We start from the raw sequence: 23779 nt of genomic DNA on the forward strand, positions 1-23779 counted from the left end.
GTTTATTTATACCAATAGGTTACATTAGGTCATTAGTACCATAACCACATTATTTTTAAAAAATATTTTTTAGTTATAGACAGATGCAATATCTTTATTTTGTTTTACTTTTTTGTGTGGTGTTGAGGGATAGAACCCAGTGCCTCACATGTGGGAGGCAAGTGCTCTGCCACTGAGCTACAACCCCAGCCTCCATAACCACATTATTATTTAGAGTATCAGTAAAGTTGCTTATGCTGCAGTTACATTTCACAGTTACAACATGCAATGTTAGGAGCTTTGTGCAGTTCTCAAGAAAGTCTATTGTCTGAAGTTATTATTAGGCAGGCAGCTCCAGGAGCAAGGGGAGTTTGATGAAACATTGTAGTTATCCATCAGACAAATTCTTCTATTCCCAGGAGCTATGTGCCTAAGATCAAGGTGGAAACCCCCCTGAAGAGCATTGCTACAGTGGCCAGGCATCCCATGTCTTTGACACGGGAATATCCAAGCAGCCAGGCATTCTGTACCTTTGCAGAGAAATTTTCTAGCCACCAAGCATGCCACAATCGGGAAGAGTATCAGAAACCTAATCCCAAACACAGAACTCCTATAGGATACTAACCACCTCTGTTAGCATCTCTTATTTCTGTTGATCTGGATTCTCATTAAATAGTTTTAATTGAACATTTATTTTCAAATGTTTGGGGGATCACATGAAGTTGTAAGATACAGAGCAGAGAGATCTTGAAGTCGGTTTATCCTGCTTCCCTCCGTGGTCACAGTTTCACAGCCAGGATATTAGCATGTATATAGTCCAAGTTACAGAACATTTCCATCACCACAAGCATCTCATATGGCCACACCCACTTTCCTCCCACTCTCTCCATCTTCTTAGCCGCCTCTGACTACTAATTTGTTATCCATTCCCATAGTTATGTCATTTCAAGAATTTTATTCCTGTAGTAGTTAACAACTTGGGATTGGCTATTTTTCCCACTCTGCGTGATTCTAAAGAGGATCATTCTCTTTAATATGTGCATCAGTAGTTTTATTGCCGAGATTAATTTATGGTCTGTACATACTATTTCGTTCAACCATTCATCTATTGAAGGATATTTGTTTATTCCAGTATTAGGCTAAGACAAAGCTATCATAATCATTTTGTACAAGCTTTGTGTGACATTAACTCTCATTTCTCTGGAATAAATTCTAGGAGTACAATTGCTTAATCTTACGGTAGATTGATGTTTAGTTTTTTTTAATTGCTAAAAGTTTTTCCAGAGTTGTTGTGCCATTTTACATTCTCACTAGAAATGTATGAATGGTCCAGTTTCTTCACATGCTTGTCATTATTTGGTATTATTACTATTAGTAGTAGTAGCAGAAGTAGAAGTAGTAGTAGTAGTAGTAGCAGCAGCAGCAGCAGCAGCAGCAGCAGCAGTAGTAGTACCGGGGATTGAACTCAGCCACACCCTACCCCTATTTTGTATTTTATTTAGACACAGGGTCTCGCAGAGTAGCTTAGTGCCTCACTGATGTGGAGGCTGGCTTTGAACTCGCGATCTTCCTGCTTTAGTCTCCCAAGCTGCTGGGATTACAGGCATGATTCATGGCACCCAGCTACTATTTTTTTTTATGTTGGTTATTGACAAATGTGCAGTGAATTTGCATTTCCTAATAGCTAATGAAGGTAAACACATTTTCATGGGCTTATTCACCTCTTTTTGGTGAAATACTATATCTTTCATCTATGTTCTAATAGGATTCTTTGCTTAATAAATATTGTTTTGAGAGTTCATTATTATATATTCCAGATACTAGTGTTTTGTCAAATATGTGGTTTCCCAATATTTTTCCTTCTTGTACACAAGTACAAGCTGGTCTTATTATCCACCTGCCAGAATATTTCCAAGATCTTGAATTCGATGAAGTCTAACTTATTGAGTCTTCCTTTTATGGATCATACCTATGGCATCAAGTCTAAGAACTCAACCTAATTCTAAATCTAAGGATTAAGATTTTTGCCTTTTTTAAAAAATTTTTTATTGTTGGTTGTTCAAAACATTACATATTTCTTGATATATCATATTTCACACTTTTGCTGTATAAGATACAAAACTGAGGTTGAAATACTCTTTCTTGCCTGTGGTTGCCCAATTGCCAAAGCTCCATTTGTTCAAAAGTTAAACTTTATTCCATTTAAATACTTCTGCACTCTTGCCAAATGTCAGTTGGGCATATTTATGTGGGTCTAGTTTTTTTTTTTTTTTTAATTTTGGTACTCAGGACTGAACCCAGGGCACTCAACCATTGACCACATCCCCAGCCCTTTCTTGTATTTTATTTAGAGACAAGGTCTCGCTTAATTCCTTAGGGCCTCACTAGGTTGCTGAGGCTGGCTTTGAAATCGAGATCCTCTTGCCTCAACCTCTGGACCTACTGGGGTTATAGGCATGTACCACTGTGCCCAGCCAGGTGTGGGTCTAGTTCTGTCTTCTGTAATGTTTCATTGATCTATGTGTCTATCCATCTGCTAATTATACCTGCTCTAATTCTTTTGCCATTGTATATAATTTATAGAACTATCTTGTATATTTCTATAAAATAATGCTTGGACTTTGATAGAAGTTGCATCAAGCCTGTATATAAATTTGGGGAGAATTGGTATCTTTGTTGAACCATCCGATCCATGAACATGTCTTTCCATTTATATAGACCTTCTTTGATCATATAATTTGTTGTATAAAGTCTTATACATGTTTTATTCACTTTTCACTTAAGAATTTCATTTTTGAGCAATTGTAAATGGTATTTTATTTCTAATGTTCTGTTCTTGCAGTTATTACTAGTATATAGAAATACATTTTATTCCTCCATTTCCTTTTCTTGCCTGTTGCACTAGTCATAGCTTTTAGGGCACATGATGGCCTTTTTCTTGATTTTTAGAGGAAAGGCATTCAGTCATTTCTTTTGATGTATAATGTTAGAGGGTAGTTTGTTATATGTACTTTTTTGAGTTGAGGAAATTCCCCTCCGTTTCTTTACCCACCTTTGATTTCTATCATGGAATAACTTTAAACTTTACCGAATGCATTTTCTCCATTGATACAATTATGTGATTTTTCATATTATTTTGCTTTATAATATGGTGGGTTACATTGTTGGATTTTCAAATGTTAAATTTAGGAACAAGTGCCACTTGGTTATGGTGTATCATTTTTTTGGCACATTGTTATACTTTGGATATGGAATGTCTCCGAAAAGCTCATGTGTTCAAGGCTTGGTCTCCAGCTAGTGTCACTACAGGGAAACTTTAAGAAGCGGGGCTTAGTTGGGAGAGTACACCATTGGGGACAAGCTTTTGAAGGGTATACTTTGTTTCTGGACCATCCTTCTCTCTCTCTGCCTTCTGTCTATCCTGAGCTAAGCCACTTCACTCTTCTACATATTCCCTGCCATGATGTTCTGCCTCACTGCAGGCCCAGAAACAATGGAGCCAGGTGATCATGGAATGATACCTGTAAAACTGTGAGCCAGAATAAATCTTTCTGCCTCTAAGATTTTTTTCCTCAGGTATTTTGTCATAGTGAGAGAAAACAGACCAGTACATACATGCATACATGTTGACTGAATTAAACTTGATAATATTTTAAGCAAATTTTACATCTACCTTTATGGAATTTATTGATTGTTACTTTTATTTTCTTGGTACTGTTCTTCTGTGGTTTTGGTATTAAGAAAATGCAAATTCCATAAAACAAATTGGGAAATGTTCCTCCTCCTTTTTTTTTTTTTTTGATTAGACTTGGCATTGATTCTTTTAATATTTGGTAAACTGGTCCATTGAACAATACAGACCTAAAAATTTCTGTTAGAGAGTCTTTTAATTATAAACTGTACCCTTTGAATATTCGTAAGGCTTTTCAGAGGATTTATTTCATATTGAGTTATAGCAATTTTTGTTTAGGTAAATTGGTTTATTTATTTTTAACTGTCAAATTTATATGTAGAATTGCTGATAGTATTTCCCATTATCTTTTTAAGGTCTGAACTGTAGCATTTATAATGGTTTCCAAGTATTCGGTGATTGTCCTGTTATTTTTCTGTTTGGCTCCAGTTTTGTAAAAGAATGCACTCTGTGTGGTTTCAATTGTTGTAGATTTTTTGAAACTCTTGGTACAGTATATGATCTATCATGTAATACATTCCATGTGTAATTGAAAAGAATGTCCATTCTGTTGTCTCTGAGTGGATTGTTATATATATTTTGATTAGGTTCTGTGGGTTAATCATATTGTTGATAATTACCTGTGTAGTTTTTCTACCAGTTGTTGAGAGAAGGCGTTTTTTAAATATAATTGTGATTTGTCTCTTCCTTTCTTCAATTTTGTTAGTTTTTGCTTTACCAATTTTCAGCTCTTTTGTTTGATGCTGAAACACTCAGGATGCTATGTCTTCTTGTTAAATTGACACTTGATTCTTTATAATGTCCTTTTCTATTCAATAATATTTGCTCTGAAGTCTGTCTTATCTATTAATGTAGCAAACCCTGTCCTTGGATACATTTTTGCATATTTTATATGTTTATAGGCACCTTTTAACTTCAAACATGTCTAATGGTTATGTTTGAAGTGAAATTTTTTAGACAGTATATGAATAGTTTTTTTTTTTTTTCCAAATTTGCTCTGCCAGTCTCTCTGTGTATAGCTGTCATTTACATTTAAGGTAATTATTGATAAGGTTTAAGTCTGCCTTTTTGTCAGTGCTTTATTTGTCTGCACTTATTGACATTCCTTGGTTGTCATCTTTGGCTCCAAGTCCAGGAATAAGTGAGGCAAAAGCAAAACCCAAGGAATTCACCACAGTGTGGTTCCTTAGGTTCTCTAATTTCAACTCAGTCTTTTTACATCAACATTGAGTTTTATGTTTGCTTATGTACCTTGCCCAGGTTTTTAATTTGGCTAAACAGAAGGTAAAAGGAAAGGTACATTTGTTTTATATTCAGAAGTGAAGTATGTATTTTAATATAGAGGAAACTCTGCTTCACCAAATAATGTTAATATCTCTAATTTCAGGGAAGCATTCTTTTTTTGATGGGAGTACTCTATCTTCTCAACTTCATATATTAGTTTTTTTTTTACTGATGCCAGCTCCTCCAATGTGTATATACACACACATAAACACTCCCCCACACACACTTTTCTTTTGTTCAAAATACACTATATGACAAAGTTCTTACACCAGAAATAGTCACATTAAAACTAGTTCCTTCTATATTATTTTGAGTTGTATCTATAGTTCATTCCAACAGGCTCATATTTTCTTAAACTATATTGGTGCTGTTTATTTTTTTTTTTCATTTGATTTTGTTGAGTACCTACAATGTGTCAATAACCAGAACTTTCAACAACTTACTCGGAAGGTGTTTGTTCATCTATTTAACAATACTTATTAAACATTCAAGGAGAGATGTCAAGTGGGCACTTGAGTCTAAAAATAGTGAAGTCAAGTTAGAGTCCAGGAAAAATTAGTTACCAGAGGCAACATAGTATCTTTAACCATGGTTTAATATAAAATTCCTTAAGAATTAAAGGTATATAGAACAATCACAAGGTCCTGGAACTGATTACCATTGCCATAGCAATAAATAAATAGGAATAATTAAAAGGTGCCCAATCTCTGCTTTAATGTTGTTTCTAGTCTGAAAGTGAGGAAGAGACGAGATCTCATCTTACTTGTCCAGATGAAGAAAATTTATGCTATAAAAGCGTTAATCTAAATTTCATTCTGCATGACACAAAGGGTGAGTTCTGTTTCAGCCAACTCTAAGAGACATGAAACTACATCATCCTTATTTTTGAGGCCGCTTGACTGTTCTATTGCCATTGTCTGTATTTTCTTCCCTTTCTTATAGTTGGCTCCAAACTGAACTAAGAAACAGGAAGAGTATTTTAGGTAGTCAATACCAGAAAGTCACCGACTTCCCAGAAAGTGGAATCTATGATGGGAGGTGTTACCAAAAGTATTGAGTGTTCTTGGGAGAGGTGAGGTGAGGGGAGTATCATAGGAGCTCTGACCATCAGCTGTACTGCAGAGTTAGGCCCATATTGAGGCAAGGAGTACTAGTCTTTTACTCCTTTTTAATTAGCTTTTGGTAACCAGCAGAACTCCAGAAGGGGTTTAATGCCCTGAAAGGAAGCTCCCCGTCAGCCAGGAAAAAGTACCTGGAGAATGGGGCATTTATAAGTTGTCAGCAGCAAACCTCAGAGTGTCCAGGGGATGAGAGCACCCCTTCATTGAAGGGTGTCTGGACACAGTGCCAGTGGATCTCTTTTATTGGACTCTTTGCATTGATCAGATCTTCTTGCTTAACTCCAGTCTATCTGTAGCTTCTCTGGGAATCTGGTCACATTTCTGAGAAAACTTTGAAAAGGGTTACTGATATTAGAGGTACCACTTTCACCTCTTATGGAATCTGTCATGTGGCATGGACCAACCTGTAGGACTATTAATCCAGAAGAATAAACCTCATATGAAGTTACTTCTTGGTTTTGGATTCACTCAAAATTAACAGCCTTTTCTGTCACCTGAAACTCCTCAGAGCAGTATTGCCATATGTGGAATATCTTTCCAAGACTAAAAAGGCCTTCCAAATGTCATTCTTCACTTTTAATGAAAGGTGGCACAAAGTATATGAATGTGTGCTTCACCTTGGAGACGATATGCTGGTAGTTGTCAAAACTCTATAAGATTCCTAGGAACTTGACCAATATATTGAATTGCTGAAACTGTACATTTTCCCAGCCTCTCAAGAGTATGTCTACCAAGGCATCCAGTATACTTGCTCTCCTGTTATAATCTCCAGAAATAGTAGGCCAATGTGCTATTCTGCAGGTTATCTAGATCAGCACTGTGAAATAGAATTGTGATGCAGTCCACATGCATGACTTGAAAATTTCTAGTAACCATAGCATAAAAGAGGTGAAATGAATGTTTTTGTTATCTCAAATTATCCAAAATATCATCATTTTAACATGCTGTCAATATAAAAAATGATCGAAGTTAAAAGAAGCATGTCTATGACAGAAGTTATTACTGATGCTTTTTTCCCCCTTGACTTGGGTACAAGTCTGGAAAACTTGGTCACTTTTGTGCAGAAGAGTCAAAACAGAATGGATATGGCTGCTGCTTTCTTACAGGGAGAAACTGATAAAAGGTTGGAGAGATCTCGAGTCAGTGATAGAAATTTTTTCTGCTGTGTTCTTTGGCTTAAACATATACTTATCACATCACACTCCAACATCTTGTTGCTCCAACAGCATCCGTTGTCATGTAGGTTACCAAAGTGCTCCATATAGTTGCACCAGCTTCTTTCCATCTTAAGAATCCATCGAAAATGCAGGACAACGAATATGACATTACTGGAGATCATCCTGAACCTGTTTTAACTGACATAAACAGTCATGAAATATTGATTCTTCCCAAGACATAAACATGATTATAATCATTTACATCACACCCATTGTGATCCTCTCATTTTTCAGGTGACCTCCCAGGTAAGCCTTGGAAATCTCTGGATTGGCAACTTCTTTTATGTTTCTTGTTCAGTAGTCGGCTCCGTTTGCTCAGCATTTATTTTTATGTTTAACAAAAGGATGTGGATTATGTTATTTTATAATTGAAAGCCACCAGCATAGGCAGCCTGAATCCAATTCCTCTTCATTTCAGTCAAATTTCACATTCCATTACAACAGAATTAATTTGATGGCCAAATCCGGTATGTTACTGCTTTCTAGCTAGATTTGCTTCCAATTTAACATTCTAACTATGCTTGTAAAATAGACAATAAAACAATCTTTTCTGATTTGGGAAATACTCTTTATTTTTCATTTCTCTCTGCTCCACTGTAACATTTTAGCTGTTTTATGGAACAATCACTTTGCTCATCTAATTACTGCAATTCCCTGGTAGATGGCCTCCCTTGCCCTGCAATAGCAAAATTATCATAAACACACAATGCCATTGCCAGCATCTCATCTTCCACATGCGTCAGTGAGCAGACTGAGGTTTTCCCCTCTCTAAATTATGCTCTCGCTAAATTGACAATTTTCCTGTGAACCCATCCGGCCTTTCTCTGACATTCCAACCAATTCTCAAGAAAGTTAATCTTGCCTCATAGGTACTCTTCTGGTTCAGCTTTTTGTGCTTACACGTGTGTGTGCATGCCGATGAAAACGGAGTCTGGACTCCCCTCGTGGAATGTTAGACACCAAACTCTTTTAACATAGAAGGCTTGTGGGCAGCTCCATAAATCATAGGGACAGTAGCACCCAATTCACAGAAAATCCCTCTGAAAATTACACAGCTGCCAAACATTTTAACTTTGGTAGGCTACCAAATGAAAACTTGCTTTAGAAATCAATACTGAAAAGTTTAGAATATGGATTTGTTTTCAGAATTGAAGAGTAAGGCATCAATTAAAAAAAAAAAAAAAGATCAGAACCTCAGAAGGTCTCAGGATCAAGCCCAGGCCAAGATGCTCTGAATAGAAGACTCTAGAGAAGCTATATGACTTCCTAAAACCTACACATCCTTCCAGAGGAACACTGCCATCAAGACCTTAACTCCTGGGTTGATTTCAGAGATGCAACTTACTAAAGAAATTTGGGTTCCCGAGTCAAGAATAAACAAGAGTGCTTGCTTCAGCACAACATATACTAAAATTGGAATGATACACAGATTAGCATAGCCCCTGTGCAAGGATGAAATGCAAATTTGTGAAGCACTCATATTTTTTTTCTGATATCTGGATGTTGGCCCACAATGGGGAGAGCAGGGGGAAGAATGGAGGAACTTTGAGCAGAGGTGAGGATGGGGAGGGGAGGGGGGGTATGGGGGTAGGAAAAATGGTGGAATGAGAGGGACATCATTACCCTAGGTACATGTATGACTGCACAAATGGTGTGACTCTACATTGTGTACAACCAGAGAAATGAAAAATTATGCTCCATTTGTGTACAATGAATCAAAATGTAGTCTGTCATGTATAACTAATTGGAACAAAAAAGTAAATGAGAATCTGATAAATTCTTAGAACAAAGAAGACGAGTGATAAGCTCTCTGGGATAAGAGTTCAAGGTAGGTTAGCCACCCAGATGTTAACAACCTCACTAGTAAATGTCTTATTTCTTTGGAGCTAGAACAAGATGGAAATGGAAAAGTTCTGCATATTTGCTGTCTTCAGTCTGGATAACAAATCTTTCACTCTTCCTGGGGATGTACCTTTCACTGGGACTATAAGCTCAGCCTTCTGTAGATGATAAGCAGGACTTTAGGAAGCAGAGGCAGCCCTACAGACACAACCTGACTCCATAGTTCAGTAGACCTTGAAAATAAACATAGGATATTATTTCTACTTACTATAGTTATGATTTATTTAGGCAAAAATAATCAGTGTATATTAAAGCTTTTAAATACTTGATGACAAATAAGATTATACATTGTCTTAAAGAATCTCCTCACACGTTAATTATTAATTACTATAGGAAAATTGGTAATTTTCCAGTAGAAAAACCTGGCTGACTACCCTTTTACCAAGTGGCCCAAATCCACTTAATCCAGAAATGGCATAAATTGACAGGAAGTGACTCCTAAGACACAATCTGGTATTACTGCCAAAATTGTAAGTTGAATCTAATCACAATGAAACACCACACAAACCCAAGTGATACTCCTTTTGAATAACAGCCCCGTACTCCTGAGCAATGGATTGAATAATGACAGGGATGGAGGAAAAAGTAGACTGACTCAGAAAATACTCTTTTTAGAAAGTACATCTCCTAAAGAATTCTATATGCAATATGTTCCAGCATTTCTGGGGGCAGAGGGAAGGTAACCAATTGAGAAGGTTGTTTATGCCTTTAATTTGTATCCAAAAATGATCCAGAAATTGTTAATGTTTGTTGTCTCTGGAGAAGTGAGGCGAGGAAATGAATTGGGAGACAGTATTGTTTTTTTTCACTTCAATATTTTATCATTATTAAAAAAATATTTAAATGGATTTTATGTTTAAAGTTTTTTTTTTATTAGGTTTAAAACGTGATTATCCATCATCAAGTGAAGGAAACCATACCTGAAAAGAATGGGTACTATATTATTTCATTCACTTAAATTTCACAAGTAAGCAAAACTCATCCATGGTATTATACATTAGACTCTGGATTTGCTTTCTATTGAGGTGAGAAAATTGTTGGAAGGAGCACAGGGGAATAAAATTATTTTTTATTTCCTTAGATAAAATTGACTGTTTTTACGTGTGGTGAGATAAATGTTTGCCAGCTAAGAAATCAAATCATGGAGAACCAATGACTACTTGAAAATAAACTTCTACAACCTATTTGTATATGTATTTGTATCTATGAGTATATATGTCTTTGATGGAGACACACACAACATGGTCAGAGGGAATTTTAAAACCTGATGGGATTTTCTAAGAATATACTTTACAATGAATTCTTTAAAGTTTACTTTATGATTATGTATCTACTAAAAGGGAAAAAAATCCTCCAACTAAAAACGGATGAAAATGTTTTCTATAGAGCTCTTGCCCATCTGCATCAGAAGCATTTTATTTCCCAGCTGCTATTAGTTTATATTGAATGCATATTCAGATGGGTTTCCACATACTCAGTCATCTCATTTTTCTTTAATGCACATTGAGCCATGTTTGAAACAGGATTAGTTTTCAGCTTAACTGAGTACTACATTTTGATAACTTCAAGTGAATGGCTCATTCAAGTATATTCAAGATGCACTATTTACAATACTGCAATGATTATTTGAATCCTTTTAGATCTGTTTTCATTTATTCTTTACATATTGCATGGTGAATACAAAAAAAATTGTTAGGGTTTCGAAGTATTGATTTCAAGGTATTGGTATTGAACTGAAATTAATCTTTTTCGTTAGCTTTTCTATTTTGAGCATCTCCTGGACTTTTGGGAATTACTTATAAATTTGTTGTAACCTTATAATAATCCTGGTGAAGGAGGCATGAATATCCTTTATTTTAAACTAAGTTCTTCAGGAAATTTGTTGCAGTGAGAGAAATAAGGATATTAGTAAATAACATTGATATTATGACGTCTTATCCTGCTCCTTCTAAGGAATATTTGATTTTTTTTTTTTTTTTTGGTTCATGGACCTTATTGAAATTATTGGTGAGAGGGAGAATTGGGATGAACCAAGGCAGATTTTATTGATTTCTGATGGAATGTAAATGGTGCTAAGGTAGAAAAGGGGCCTAAAATGAGAGAGGAGTTGAGAGAGGCGTATAAAATAGAAGAAATTTGCTAAAGTTTTAGGGAGGAGATAAAAGAAAGTTTGTATTTGGGGATAACCACTGTCATAACCTTGTGAAATCTTTGAATACTATATTAGTTTGCTAGGGTTCCTGTAAAAAGGAAAGCTTGGGTAAAACAGTGGAAACAGTGGAAATTCATCATCATAGAATTGTATGATGTGGAAGCCCACAATCTAAAATCATTCTCGCCGAGTTAAAGTCCAGGTGTTAACAGGGCTGCAATTCCTTCTGGAAGTTCTAGAAGAATACCCGCTTCCTTACCTTTTCCAACTGGCAGAGCTGCTTACGTTCCTTTGCTCATGGACATAGTTGTCTTCAAAGCCGGCAATGCTTGATCCGGCTTCATGGTGCCTCCCTCTGACACTGGCTCTTCTGCTCCTGTCCTCTATTAGGAACTTTTCCTTCACACTGCCCACGTATCTATAATCCAGGACAATCTCATTCTTCCAAGGTCATCCAATAACAACTTTAATTTTGTTTGGAACTTTAATTCTCCTTTGCTGTGTCACGTAACCTATTCAGAGGTCCCAGAGGTGAGGGTATGAGCATCTTTGGGAACCATTATTCTCCCTACCTCAGACACCAAACCTTCTGTCTTGATTTTACACAGTATACAAGTCTGTCCTGATAAATGACTCCCCCAAGGTAAAAATACTAGAGTAAGTACTGTGGAAAAATTATTTACTATATGACTCACAAAAAAAATCTAGAATCTCTGAAACTTCTATTTTGGATGGCTCTGTTTTGCCCTACAAGATAGCAAATAATTTTATGATTAACCATGCACATTTGTTTCTTATGACTTTTGGTTATAAATGTGATCTCTGTGTATTCTTTGGGGAATTTTTTTTTCTAGTATAGTAAGAAATATTGATTTACTGTAGCTCTCATGCACCATGATGTGGAGTAGGTGTTAGTTTCATGACAGTCTTTCCCTATTGATCTTTGTATTTACAAGATATTTCACAGTGTTTATGAAAATGTATACAGTGTAATCAGTTCAGTCCTCAAGTGCATGGATGGACAGAATGAATGAGATAGCAATAAGATCTCTGAATGAGAAATGAGTAGACAAGTTTCCTTGTCTCAGTCTTGCCATCTTGCCACCAATTTTTGGTCTTGTCTTTCAGTAACCCATCTGAAATTACATGGCACACCTAGACTCTCTACAAGTTTTCTTAATTCTAAAGTTCTATAGATAAAATTGCATTGGAGATACTGTCTGTATCTACCAAGGTGGTGCTCATGTCATATAGCAAAGCTGTAAGACAGTAGGGAAAGAATGTTCAGTACAGGAAACCAGACCAGAAGGAACATGAAGAAAAGGTAGATGTCAATATCTGCACATTTTTTTTTTTGGTCAGAATGAAATCAAATGAATGGTATGCTAATTCTTTTTTTTAGTTTTTTTTTTTTTATTGGTTGTTCAAAACATTACACAGCTCATGACATATGCTAATTCTTAATTTTGTTGGAGAAACTGGTTGAAGGTAAGGTTAATATGGTGCATCTTCTCCAATCCAGGGACTTGATCATTTAATTCTGAGCCTTGACACATGAGAATGTGTCTTGGGACAAGAAGGGAGATCTCAACATGAAAGTATACTGAAGTGTCATTAAGAAGTAGTCTATCTTAATGGATCAACGCCTTAATTTTTCTTGGATGTTACATTTTCAATATTGGAAACTTCTTCCTGTCTCCCACTTGATGTCTCCATGTTCACACATATTAAAATGTGTACACTCATGGCCCTCACAAACACATAAATATACATACCATATACAAAGAAGAGGGAAATGAATGATCATCCCTTTTCAGCAGGCTGAAAAATTAAGCTAAATTCTGGATGACAGAGATGAACTTATGCAGTGGTCCAAGGACTAGATTTGTGGCTCTACACCTATCCAGTTGTTTTGCAATTCCAAACCCATTATCTCCTATAGACTCTACATAGCAACTACAGCTTGAACTGAAATCAGACACTGTTGTGTTACTTTTTGCACCCTGGAATCACTGAGTTGGTCTGAATAGCAATATTTAATAATGGATCCAGGTGCCTATCACTTTCATTATTTGGAGCACAAAATTGATTTCATGCTTGATTTTTTTTGCAAGCAGATTTGTCCATTTGTTTATATATTAGCTGCAAAAAAAATCCAGTTTTGCAGATGACTTTTCTTCACTTTTGTATACTTTATTTTTCCTTTGTTAGTTTCAATTTTTCCCCAATGCAGTGTTAATAAGAGGGGCCTCTTGCCTTTAATTGTAAGGAAAGTGAGATGTTTCCTTTCAGTGGCATTTATAGCAATTGGATCAGTCACCTGTCATAACCCCATTATATGTGCTTAGGACAGAGTCCAGTTTATCAGACCAGGCCTCAGGCAACTTCCTAAGTGTCCAAGGAATCAAGGGCTTTGCTGGGCCCTGATGATTATGAAGATATTACCCTGCAATTTCTGAGCTGGAAGGGCTGGCTAGGCCTGTGCTGATGTCCTCAGACTTTCTGGCCACAGGGTCAGAGTTAACAATGCCCAGAATTGCCACTCTGAGTGTGTCCCAAGTGGCTTGTTTCCCTGACTGTGAATTGCCCATCATTCTCTCTTGTATTCAGAGACCTTTGGAAATATTGAGATTCAGTGTGTGCACTGGGGCTTGAGCTGGAAAATGAGGAATAATGGCGGACTGAGGAAAGTACTCATGATTATCTTAACAAAATATCCTCTGGTTTCTACCAATGGATCTTTATGGACATAAGTTTTCCAATCCTAAATCTGAAACATGTCACTGTTAAAATTCAGATTTACTCAGTGGCTTCAAGTTGCTGTACTTGCTAATAATGCCTTTGTGTTTTCCCGTTTCTTGTCTGACCCATCTTGGATGGTCCAGCCCCTGTGGCTTCTCTATAGTCAGTCCGACCAAGGCGTGGCATATGTGTTTCCTATCTCATCATATACCTTACATCAAATCATATCTTATCTGTCATGTCATGTTTCTTATTCCAGTTCTTCAACCTTGTATTTGAGCTGCTTAGATACACCTCTCATTTTACCTTAGTGCCTCAAGATTGGGGACTCCCGTAGTTTGAATATAGTGCCTGTCATACAAAGGTCCATGTGTTAAAGGCTTAGTCTTTAAGTGGTGCTATTGACAAGTACTGTGGAGGTGGAAGGGTTTTGGGTCACTGGAGCATACCTTTGAATGGGGTTGGAAGACCTTGATCTTTTTCAGTCTCTTCTTCTTGGTTTATGAGTGGTTTTTCTCTGCTACATTTTCCTGCCATACTCTATTCTCACTAGAGCTCCAAATCTAAGGGACTGCCCAATCTTGGACTGGAGACTCAGAATTGTGCACCAAAATAAAACTTTTCTCTTTATAAAGTTAATTCCCTTAGACATTTTATTATAGTGAGAGTGCTGAATAATCCAGAGAACATGACTTAATTGTGGAAAGATGTGATTTTCCATTGTCTTCCCCCAACTTGGCTCCATTTCTGATGGAGGAGGTGATTGTAGAACAGTGGCTATTCATGATTCTTATATGGAATGATTCATATTAGCAAGATAGAGGTTCTAAAACAGCTCCTCACTGATTATCAACTATTACCATCCCAGAATAGATGCAGGATCAGTGCTAGCAATCTCAGTTGTAAATAGCAGCTTCAGTGTTAAATTTGAGTGTTTGAGTGAGTGAAGAGGAGTAGGCACTGAAAGAAGGAAAAGAAACAAGAGCATTTTAACGCTCTCTCTGGCCATCTCTGAAAAGACCAGATGCAAACCACAAACTGAGTAACATCAGCACTGTCATTTGGAATCTGGTTTCATACCTCTGAGTCAGATTTATATCCTATCTGGGTTATGTGTTGTCTTATGTCCCTAAGGCTTTTGAAAACAGTATGGGGAAAAAAAGCAGACTTTTATAGATATGGGGAGAGAGACAGATAGATGTTGGATGTGCTTTATGCCTAATAGTTGCTCAATGTAAATATTTGACAAATCCGATGGCTTGCAATTTCTGAAAGAACATTACAAACATCATTTCATCCTGAGTTCATCCCCAGTCAAGCGAGCATTACAAAGAGTGGCTTAGTGTAATCCTCCGCTCCAGATCAGCAGAGTCATTAGCTCAGACATGTGGAAAAGAGTAAATACATGAGATGCTGGAGTGAAGGAAAGGCGCCTCCGTTGTTCCTGCTCCGTGGACCCTGGCACACCTGGTGTGCTCAGCCCAGGCTCATGTTCTAGGAGACAGCATTTCGCAGAGCAGCACCAACGGGATCGTACTGCCAAGGACGAAGGAAGACAGAGGTGCTGGGTTCAGAGTGGGTGGGGAAGGACCTTGGAACTCTATTTATTTATTTAGAATAAAAACAGCTGGCAAATGAGCTTATAGGAGCCATACCCTCACTGCTGTGTTGCTATGGGGGTAGAAAATGTCACAACATTTTTAGATAAGTTTGGCAGTATTAAAGCAATAAATGCATAATTCTTTGACTAGCAGGTCATTTAAAAATTATAATTTTTTTAGATGTCAAGGACCTTTATTGATATGTGGTGCTGAGACTTGAACCCAGTGCCTCACATAGGCTAGGCAAGTGCTCAGCCACTTAGTCTCCACCCCAGCCCTCATTTTCTTTTTTTTAATTGAGGAGGAGGGTAGCCTACAGAATTGATAGGATCAGTACTGTTGAGCGCATGTAGATCTACGGTTGCATTTATAGTGTTCCCATCCCAAACAGACCCTTTTGGAACATCTCCATTAAGGGAAATAATAGGAAAAAAAAGGTAAAGTCATTGCTAAGGAATAATATGTAGCTGTTAAAAAGAATGAAGTTAGTGTGGTACATATGGCGTGGAATGATGTATATTTTACTGACTAAAAATGAAGACTGCTCTGTTACACACACATAGTCCTGTGGACACAGGAATGTTATTGGTCAACTTGACATAACTACAACAAATACCTGAGCTGCTGGACTAATAGTGTCATGAATCACTATAAGTGATTCATAGTTACTTTATTAGATATTGAGATACAAAATTTTCATACAATAAAATTAAGAAAATTTGCTGTGAAGAAGATGACTTTAATAGAGAAAATTTATTTTGGCTCAGTTTTGGAGGCTCCAATCCATGTCTAGCCAAATTGATTGGGACCTATAGCACATCACGGTGGGAGCTTGCATTACAGCAAAACCACTCACCTCATGGTGAGGATGTGAGAAAGATGAAGGGGCCGGGGACCACTGTCTTCTTTGAGAGCCCACCCTCAGTGACCTGAAGACCTCCCATCAGGCCCCGTCTCTTAAAGTTTCAACTGTATCCCATTGGTGTCAAACTAGGGACCAGCACTTTACCACGTGGACATTTGGAGGTTACTTAATACTCAAACTATAGCAAACATCAGGAGGAATTCTTCTATTAAAACTTGCAGTAATAATGTACTTAGTCATGCATATTCTATAAGCATGAGGAACATGTAGAAGTTTCTGAAGCCAGGTTAGTGTATGACACTTGTAAACAGGTAGTTGCTTCTAGTTCCGGGGTAAAATAAGAAAACTGAATCTCCAAGTATTTACATATACTTTTTAAGGTCTTAAAGCTGGAAAGATTGGAGCTTGGGCTAAAATCTAGATTTGTCTGATCTCTGCTGCTTTCTACAAGTTATACTTCTATTGTGGGTTTGCATGTCTAGGTGTGTGTTTGACCTTTGTAAAATGATATAATGTCTCATTGTATGACTTGTAGAAAAGTTTGTCTTTAAGTGTCAGAAAACCTGGGTTTACCTCTCTGCCACACTTGATAGTGTATCTTTAGTTTGAGCTATTAAAATTTCTGAGCTATTATTTCCTCAGCTCTGTAAGGGAATAATAATTCTGGCCCATATTTCCTTATGAAATTCTTGTGAGGGTTCAGTATGATAACAGACAATGCATATGAAATCAGACCAGGTTCTAGCCCTTATGAAAGCGGGGGTTACCTATGTTTCTGTAACTGTTATAGACTCGGCATACAGCTTAGTGCTTAGAATATAAGTGATTCATAGTTACTTTTTTAGATACAAATGTTATTGAGATACAATTTTCATACAACAAAATTAAGAAAATTTACTGTGAGGCAGAAGACTTTAGCAAATACGTAAATTTTATAACAACTTTGTAAATAATGATATAGAACATTCCCATCACCCAGTAAAGCCTTCCTGCCTGCCTCAATAACCACTGATCAGAATTCTGTCACTAAAGAATATTCTAGAATTTTGTTATCTTTTGAAGAACAGTAGTTTTACTTTTGGCGAAGGCTCATTGGTATAATTATCAGTGCTTTAAAAACAGTCATCATCTGTGCTATATTTTCCTAACGAGTATTTCCAAGCAGTTGTATTGTCTGACATTCCTACCAGCAGTGCACTGGGAATTGGTTGGGCATTTTGTCAGAAGGTTAAATACAGTTACAATATGATTGAACAATTCCATTGTAGACATATACCCAGGAGAAATGAATGAAAAACTCCACAAAAACCTACTACATGAATGTTCACAGCATAAAAACTGGGAAAAAAAATTCAAATTTTGTCCAGTAACTAATAAACAGGTAAAATGTGGTACATCTATGACCATAGAAAGGAATGAACTAATAGATACTGGAAAATGGCTAACTTTGAAACCATTATGTAAGGTAAATAAGCCAAAAGAAGATATTTGATTCTACTTATGAAATGCCCAGAACAAGCAACTCTGTAGAGACAAACAGTAGACTGGCAGCAGTTAAGGATGGGGGAGGAGTATGGGGAGCATCATGGGGGAAATGACTGCTAATGGTATGAGTCTTTTTGGAGGGGGGATAAGAAGATTATAAAACTGTTGACAATACATAATTTGTGACTATATTAAAAAAATCATTTTTGTAGAATTTAAATAGACGAATTATAAGGTATGAATTATTTATAATCTCAATGAAGATTTTAATTTTTGAAATAGTGGGCCCAAATCTGAATTACCTATATTCTGCTCCATTTATCAATATTTCTATTCCTATGCTAATAGCAAAGTATCTTGATTACTGTAGTTTAGCAATGACTTGTGGGATTTATCATTATTTCCCCCCTCCAAAATGTTTTGATTATTCTAGGTTCTTTGTATGTTTTATATAAAAAAAAAATTAGATTGAGTCCAGACAGTTCTAACATGTTATTGCTGGGATTTTCAAAGGAATTTCATTGTATCTATAGATTAATTGGAGGAGAATGGGTTTCTTAGTAGTATTGAGTCTTTGAATCTCTACATGAGTGGCATTGCTTCATTTATTAGAATTTTAAAAGTTTATTCCAGCAACACCTTTTCCCCACTAATATTTTTCTGTTTTCACTATAAAGGATTTTAAATTTTTGAGCAAACTAATTCCTATTTTTATAAAATTGTAAATATTAAAATATTTTTCATTTTCTTTGTTGCTAGTGGAAATGTGAATGGCATTGTATTTTGAGTTTGTATCCTGCAATTTTCAGATTCACTAGCTAACAATTTTTTATATGTTCCTTGTGATATTCTGTGTTGACAAATATCTTTTGCTTTTCATTATCCAATCCTTATACACTGTTTCTTTTTCTTGTATTATTGCACTGGCTAGTAAAATATTGATTCAAACTTTAAAAAGAGAGAATTCTTGTTCTCAATATTAGAAGGAAAACATTTGGACTTAACCATTACACAGTGTTATCTGTGGATTTTCCAGTGATGCTTGTCAACTTTGCTTTGCTATAATGAAATATCTGAGATGATCAACATGTAATGAAATAACCTGAGATGATCAATATGTAAGCTCACAGTTTGAGGTTTCGGTCCATGACTGGGTTGACTTTTTGCTTTTTGGCTTGTGGTGAGGCATAACATCACGATGGAGACAAGCTGCTTACCTCCTGGTGACGGGGAAGCAGAGAGGGAAAGAGACATGATTCCTACAATCCTTTTCAGTGGCATGCTCCTTGTTACCCAACTTCCTTCCATTAGGCCCCGCCTCCTCAAGCTTCCTCCACTTCCCACTAGCATCACAGGATGAGGACCAAGTCTTTAGTTTATGGGCCTTTGACTGGGTGCGGATGCCTTGAAAATCCAAACTATAATAATAATATTCTTCAAGTTGATAAAAATTTTCTTCTGTTAATAGTTTTCCAAGATGTTGAATTTCATCAAATGGTATTCTTTATCTTTTAATATGATAAATTTTCTGTCGCTTTTTTTTTTTAGTGAGGCAACGTATAAAAATTAATTTTGGATACTTAAACTTGTATTTGAAACAAATCCCATTTGTTCATGATACATTATCCAAAGAAGATGTGTTCCAGGATTTGTTATTCTAACATATTCTTAAAGACTTCCAGACCTAGAGGTCTAACAAAATTAATTATTCATATCTCTGGTTTTAATTTTCATCATTTAATAAAGAAAATATGTAGAACATTGTGTTAGAGCAGTTTTATTCACCACTTTGTATATAATATAAATTCCTCAATCATATAATGAACTAAATGAGGACATAAGTTGTATCAGGAATTCAAATATTAACAAGATACATTTTATGAGAACAGGCATGAAAATAATACAATAGAATGGGATAAATCTGTCCATTAAATGTAAAATATTCTACTGAGAGATTTGTCTCATAAATACTATCTAACTTCTTGACATTAATTTAGATACTTTGCATTATTCCATCATTGATTAAAAAAAACTGAGACCCCCCAGAAAAGTTAAGTAAATTATACCTTTTTTCTACTTGAACCAGGCTCACAGTAATGAAGAAGAGGCTAACATTTTGGAATATTTGACGTTATGATCTTGAGTATATGACTTGCCTTCTTCCTATGCTAATTTGAACTTCAGAATTTTCTAAGCCTTGGCCACAGTGCTCTATGTATGTGTGCTTTGCAAAGTATAAAGTTTGGTAGAGATGTACAGCCTAATAGTGCATGCTACCTGTTCCAACTTGTCTGCATAAATTTAAGGAATTCTTTGTTTACAAGCAAAATGAAATGGATTAGATATTCTTAAAGGGGCAGTTTTGTTTGTTACTATCCAGATTTTTTTTTTCCTGTCTTTTGCTCATAGTACCCTGGTTCTCCTTTGGAAATCACTACTTCCTTATTTTCTGTTCTCCTGGTATGACTGTCAATGCTTGGATTATGTGTGTTTGCTTCAAATCTGGGCAGATAGATACCCAGTCTGACTAACTGTCCTAGCCCCTCTTCACCACAGTCAAGGTTTTGAGCAGAACTATCAAGGAAGAGTGATGATATTCTAGATAGGTCATAGAGTTTCCAGTTTTATACGCCAAGCTGTTCCCTTTCAATTTGCATTTCTTTTATCTCCCTGGTACTTTTTAGAGGACAATATCAATGTTTTGTCCATATTTATTTTTCCAACCAGAGCACAGTCCTTAGAAAATACTAGACTCTGGATCAATGCCTACAAATTGGCAGGAGCTTAGCACAATACTTGGAGACATTGATTTCTTGAGGAGAGAAAAATCATAGTAGAAGCTCAAGAGCTAGAAACATGGGCATCTCTGACTTCCTCCTTAAAACCTTCCCTGACCTCAGCATGCCCAACCAAATGATGCCTGACAACATACTGGGTACCTGTAACCTAATCTGCTTGTTCCAACATCAACATAAAATAGCTCTTCATACACATTGCTATTGAGCTATGGGACTTGTGTTGATTGTCAGAGAAGAGGGACATGATTTTTTTTTTCTTAATATAATTAAAACCAGTCAAGCATCAAGGAGGGGACCTATGCTAAAATGGGAGCTAAATAATGACTGGGTGTGTTCTTTGCATTTCTAATGCTTGCCTGCCTGAGAGGGAGGGTGGAAGAAGGGGAGACATAACCCAGCCACTGAATATTTTAAGGCTGATGAACAAATGACTTCATTATGGAGAAGATTGCTGTTCCTCTTGTGTAGTGTCATAACTTTTGGTATAATTCAGCTTTTTAAAGGCTCCATGGGGAAGGCAGGCTCTCAGAACAAACTGCCATTAATATTTAAAACACATACTAGCCCCTAAAGATTTTATGAAGTCTTTGTGGGGGAGAAAAAGACAAAACTACAAGTGAACTCACACTTCTAAATAAAAAGCATTAGTCTTAACTACAGCAACTGTGCAGAGAATTAAAACCAAAAAAAAAAAAAAAAAAAGAAAGAAATTGCAACTTGGAGTTACGTCTGCAGCAAATAACTTTAGGTCCTTGGGGAAATGACACAAATCTTTATTTGTTGTATTTACACTGTATTTATTTGGTTTAGAGTGCAGTTAGAGAATTTGAAACTGATGTGTCATCCGTAACTGTCATTAAATATAACCTGGCACTAAGCAGTACTTCTTATAAACCATCCCCCACCACTGTATTTTTTTTTGTTTTTAGGAGTAGAAAAAGCCCCCCCCCCCCCCTTTTCCTCTCTTCAGCTCTCAACCCAACCGGAAATGTCCAACTAGATGTACTTCTGTTTTGGTGTTTGGACAAGTGCATTTTCTCATCTTTTGCTGGACATCCGGGCTCTCAGTCTTTGTGTTCAGTCCTTGTACATGTCAGCCCTTGGAGCATGAGAGGTAGCTCCCTTGGAAACAGGGAATTTCACTTGGATGGCTGGTACATGTTTGGTTAGGACTCTCACACTACTTATATTTAAAATAGCATTTGTCAGAAAAGACAGTTTTGCTGAAGTACTGAAAGTTAACATTGCAAAGCATTCTGTAAGAATTGCTATCCTGAGACCCATGACCCAGGGGCAAAAGGAAGAACCAGAATGGGTGAAAGAGGAACCTGCAAATGTCAAAAAAGTCCTCACTATGCTCCACTCTTGGGCTACACTCTAGGGTTTCTTTCAGATGAAAGATTAAGAAGCAGCAGATTATAGTGGCTTGAATGATAGCCACACTTGGTTTTCAGCCAGTTACCTTTTATGTCCTCTTGTTTTAAAAACTTTCAGAGTTAGTATGAACCTTGAGAGTCAGTTGACAAATTCCACTTACTACAGTTTCCTAAATTCCTTAAATACTATGCAGGTGGCTTCTGGCTTCAGATGATTCCACTCAATATTTCAGCTTCACAATGGTGGGAAGGTCATGCGATACACATTCAGCAGAAGCTGTACTTCCTGTTTCTGAATGTTGATCTTTCCTGGGCTAGAGAACAATCACAAAAGGAAACAGCTAATACTCAACAGTGTGCTGAGTTACCAGTGTTCGTTGAATACAGTATTCAATAAATGAGATACTCAAGACTTTTTAAATAAAATATGCTTGTGTTAGACGATTTTGCCTGCTTAAGGTAAGCTAAACTAAGCTTGATATTTGATAGTTGAAGAGCATTGGATGCATTTCTGACATAGTATTCCAACTTACTATGGGCTTTCCAAATGTAACCCCATTGTAAGTCAGGGGGCATCTGTACAATGATATATTAATTCTTTGATATTTTAAAAAATGTCAATCTTTTACACATGTTGTTTACTGGTCTTGTAGACAATACGATTCCTGTTGTCCACTGGAACTCTTTATTCATCAGGATTAATTACTTCTCCCTTAGAGATAATTTTTGTTTTAAAAATCATTACTTTCAATATTATCATTGAGTTACTGCTAAATACTCCTCAGGTACTTGGCTAAGTACTTTCTGTAACTCAGTCTCCATAACAACCTTCTGAAGTATTCAATTTCATCATGTGTGAAATGAGACTGCAAAGAAAAACCAAGAACTTCACCAATGCGAACAGTTACAAGCATTAGTGCCAGGATTAAAATGCAGGTCCAGTATGCATCTGAGAAGCCCAATCCCTCACTGTCATTCTGTATGAGTACTCCCACTGCTCTCCTTTCTCATTGTATCCAATGCATGTCTTCATTGCTACATTTATCACATTGCATCACAATTATTATTGTGTTATTTTCACATTTCAAGCCCATGCAGATCACGGAGGATACAAACATTAGATAGAGCCCCCCACTTTTAACATCACACCTAAGCCTCAGCTCCTGTATTTCCGAAGCTACTTCCTACCTGCTCTTGGTTCCTCTCTTGCTCTCTTTCAGACTGCTTTACTCACTGTGGCCAAAGAATCATTCCCATGTCCAAGCCATATGGTGTGAAGTGTCTGTTTGAAACAAATCATGGTCTCTACTGCTCTTTGAATCAAAATAGACATCCTTAACATGGCCTAGGTGTGCCCTCTGTGCAGCTAAGTACCTCTGCTCAGACTGCTCACGCCATTCTCTGCTCCAGTCACATGAGCCACCCCTTAGGAGTGTTACACTGCCTCCAAATACAGACGTTGGAAGAATTTCCCCCCCTCAAATTAGTCTTCTCCTGCCTAGTGGATGTGTCTCTTACAGAATTTACTCTGAACTGACTTTACCATCTTGGCACTAAAGCCCTTCC

The 23779-nt window shown here is 36.6% G+C and overlaps 1 non-coding gene across 1 annotated transcript; it reads left to right on the top strand.

Moving 5' to 3' along the window:
- Nucleotides 1-8677: 8677 nt before the first annotated feature.
- Nucleotides 8678-8779, top strand: LOC114095794 (U6 spliceosomal RNA). The gene has a single exon (XR_003583310.1). It is a non-coding gene; the product is annotated as a U6 spliceosomal RNA (small nuclear RNA).
- The last annotated feature ends 15000 nt before the right edge of the window (nucleotides 8780-23779 follow it).

Source organism: Marmota flaviventris, chromosome 18 (genome assembly GCF_047511675.1).
Source record: "Marmota flaviventris isolate mMarFla1 chromosome 18, mMarFla1.hap1, whole genome shotgun sequence".
In the NCBI taxonomy this organism is placed as follows: Eukaryota; Metazoa; Chordata; class Mammalia; order Rodentia; family Sciuridae; genus Marmota; species Marmota flaviventris.